Source organism: Morus notabilis, unplaced genomic scaffold (assembly GCF_000414095.1).
Source record: "Morus notabilis unplaced genomic scaffold, ASM41409v2 Scaffold6521, whole genome shotgun sequence".
Classification (NCBI taxonomy): domain Eukaryota; kingdom Viridiplantae; phylum Streptophyta; class Magnoliopsida; order Rosales; family Moraceae; genus Morus; species Morus notabilis.
The window spans coordinates 3,200-7,233 of record NW_010357286.1 but is presented as its reverse complement, the minus strand read 5'-3'; positions in this window follow the sequence as shown (position 1 = coordinate 7,233).

Sequence of the window (4,034 nt, the reverse complement as noted above, 5' to 3'; positions counted from 1 at the left end):
AAAGACATGCCCAAAATAGCCTTCTGTATCCCAGATGCACAGTACCATTGGCGAGTCTTGCCATTTGGACTCAAGACGACCCCATCACTATTTCAGCGAATGATGGCCCAAATCTTTGAGCCCATTTTTGTACAGGTCTTGATCTACATAGACGACATCCTCTTATTCTCAAAAGAAGAAGGAGCCCATAAGATCCTACTGGCCCAGTTCCACCAAATCGTGGATCAGCATGGTATCATGCTCTCTGAAAAGAAAAGCCAGATAGGACAAAACCAAGTGGAATTCCTTAGGATGTAGATATGCTAGGGAAAGTTTTAGCCTTGCCCACACATAGCTCGAGAATTATTGACGTTTCCAGATAAGAACCTTACTGTCAAGCAGATTCAACAGTTCTTAGAGAGACTTTATTCCACGCGTGACTGAACATACCAGCCAGATGTCAAAAATGCTGAAAAAGAATCCCTCTCAGTGGGGGACAAAATAGTCAGCCGCTGTCGTTGCTTTAAAAAAGATAGCCCAGTCACCACCACCACTGAAGATTCCAAACACAGGAAAAAGGGTCCTACAAACAGATGTAAGTGATCACTACTGGGGGGCCATCCTCATCAAGGAAGATAAAGACAAGAAGTAATACTGTGGACATGCCAGTGGCCAATTCAAAGAATCAGAAAAGCATTATCACACCATCTACAAGGAGATTCTTGCAGTAAAGTATGGAATTCAAAAATTCGATTTCCATCTTAGAGGTTATAATTTTGAGGTCTAAATGGATAATTTATCTTTTCCTAAGGTCCTTAATTTTAAAAACAAAACTCTACCTGACCCGCAATTACTCAGACTTAAAGATTGGTTTGCCATATACGACTTTTATGTCAAACATATAAAAGGCCACCACAACCTCATCCCTGGCTTCTTAACTCGTCCAAAGTCAGTTCAAGTCATCACACCCTGTAAAACCTTCCCTCTGATCTTTATGTATACCAATATCCACACACCTCTGTGCTTTCCTGTAAAATTAGATCATAGTTTCCCACCAGGACTAGATAGTACAGCTCAACCTCACCAGATTAAGTCTTATGCTAGATCTAATATGTTTTACTATCTAACCAAGGTTTGTATTAGAATTATGAACCTTATAGCACATGATTTATATAATATGGACCCACCATATCTTGCCACCTACCATCGTCGACGTTTCGGTGAAACTACCCAAGATGACATTTGGTACCTCTGGTGCCAAACAGCTCTCTACAAAATCGCCATCGACTATCCACTCATGCAGCTCTATGAACATCTCAATGAATCCAGAAACGAAGGTTCAGCCCTATGGCAACTCCTGGAGATGTTTAACCCTCTCTCATGGTAGAGAAAAGAAGTCTCAAGACTTCTTCAGAAATACAGTATCTGGACTTTCTCTCTAGCAGACATTCCTTGGGTGCACTCTGTATTCCTCTTGCATCGTCCATATCTCCTCAACTCACAAGCACAAGAGCTATACACACATCATGAAGTATACGCCTAGCATACCGGCTTTAATTACCCACAGTCACTAAAAGAAATCACAGACCATCTCATCAAAGTACTATGCAAAGAAAATGGTCACCAGCCAAAGCCTCCTCTACAACCATCTGCCAGCTCAGCAATAGCTCAACCCACTCAGATCTATGGACCATACAACATTTTCACTATCAGCAACAGTCGATATTATGAAGACATCTCCATGACTTCCAACACAACCCCATCATCATCAACTGTTCCCCCCAAGACTCACAGGGTCATCCTGATTATGACCTAACACTATTTTAAGACTCACAAGATCCAGAAGACGACTATTCAGAGTAAATACCACATTCCACTAAAAGACACAAACAATGGTACCCACATGACCATCCATATGAAAATGGTTCAACAAATTCTGAATCATCATCATCAGACTTCAGCTCTCTTAGGTCCCCCTGAAAAATTGCACACAGCTGTCCACTTTGTACAAAGATTTTATTTTCTTGTGTCTTAGTCAAAAAGTAGAATAGTAGATTGTCTGCCACTTCACTAAAAGTGATTCTGTCTTTTGTATAATTAGTCACAGACGGAATAGTAAGGGATCTGCTTTGTCAAAAGTTTTTTGTTCTTTGTAAAATAAGTCTAAAGGTTAATAGTGTGAATCTTATCCTGTCAGATAAGATTAGAGTCTTTAAGCTTCCATCCTCATCTATATAAGGCGAGGAAAAATCTCTTGCAGAGGCAGAAGTCCTCCAACCAAGAGAACTTTATAAAGAGTTTGCTAAGTAATAAAAATATGAGTTTCTAAACACCTTTGCTTCCTCTCTGAAATTCTAAGTTCCCTATCTTATATCATAATCGTTTCTACTCCTGACTAGTATGCTCTGTGCTTGCCTCTGGTAGAGGATCCTGCACACTAGAAAAGTTTAAGCCTATGATCTTTACTATGATCTCCATGACCATGAGTGATGAGCACCTGTAGCACTAAAAGCCAAAAGTCAAGGGTGACGCAGTGGCGATATAGTGCTAGGGTTTCTCGTTGTTAATGGTCTGTGGAGCTCTCGACCAGTGATAAAAATGTAGAGAATTAAACAACATATATAATTAAACTTGTGTGTGGAGCTATCCGGAGCTATTTTTTTCCCGATTAAAGCAATTTTGATTAAAAATCATATAATTGAACAACATATATAATGCAACATACATACCATTACATTTCAAAAAAAAAAAAAAATACACACCACTATCATTTGAAAATAGAGGTGTAAGTTTGGACTATCCGGCCCGACCCAGTTGCCTGAAGTGAAATTTTGAGCCTATTTAGCCTAGCCCTAAAAAAGAGAGGGTCAATCTAGCCCAGCCTTAAGCTCAAAAAATTTAGGGCTCGCGTAGTTCGGTCCACAATTTTATAAGGTATTTTCAAAAAAATCTGTAAAAAAACTAATGTATGGAGAGAAGAGTGACCCAACCCGGCCCTAAACCTAAAAAATTTAGGGCCGAATTGGGCTAACAGTGGCAGGCCTTAAGCTAACCTGTTTAGTTCGGTCCAAACTTGCAGTTCTATTTGAACACAAAAAAAGCACGTGCATCTCTTTAATAGTGTTTTGAAAAATAAATCAACAAGTGCAATAGATCAACTAGTGTTTTGAAGATTGTTCGATCAGATAAATAAATGCTAGAAATATTTATATAAAATGTAGCATCATTAATAAGGAACACATTAAAAAAAGAAATGGAACAAAAGTAATAAAAAGAATGTGTTAATTACCTTAGTAAAAAAATAAATTATTAAATCATAATATTATTAATCTATATTTCCTTTAATATATTTCTCTTGACTAGCAAATAATATATACAGCAGCAGTAGCTATAACGTCCCAATTTTTTTAATTTAAAAATTAAAAAAAAAAACCTCGTTGATAAGTATTTTAACATGAGTCTCAATTTAAAAGAAAAAAAAAAAAAACCCTCGTTGATAAATATATATTATTTTATTTTTTGGGGAAAAACTTGATAGGTATTTTAGCGTACGAGTAATAATACTAACAAACAAACAACAATGATAAGAGGTGGTGCTGTTAAGTGAAAAGAGTCTCCCTTCTCCAACGGTTACATTTTCCCTTCTCTTGTCGCTCCCTTCGTCTTTTCAATCTCTCTCTCCTCCTCCTCCTCTCTCTCTCCTCCATTTCTTCTCTCTTTCTCTCTCTAGATTTCACAGCCATGAAGCACTTCACGCAGCCAAGAAACGCAATCTTGAGGAGACGACGATAGAGTCTCCGGCCTCGCCCAACCCTAGCGCAGTCAAGCCCCAGCCGTCGCGGAAGCAGAGCGGCTCCAAGGAGAACGCGCCAAGCCCCGGCCGTCGACGGAAGCACAAGGGCTCCAAGGAGAACGCTCCGCTGTCGGATCCGAACTCGTTGCCCCCGATTCCGGAGCACTCGCCGGCGATTTCCACCCTCTTGACCTATACTTTCTCCCAATCTCTTGTCGGACATTAGTGTCGCTGGATAATGACCAGAGTTTTCACCAGCAAT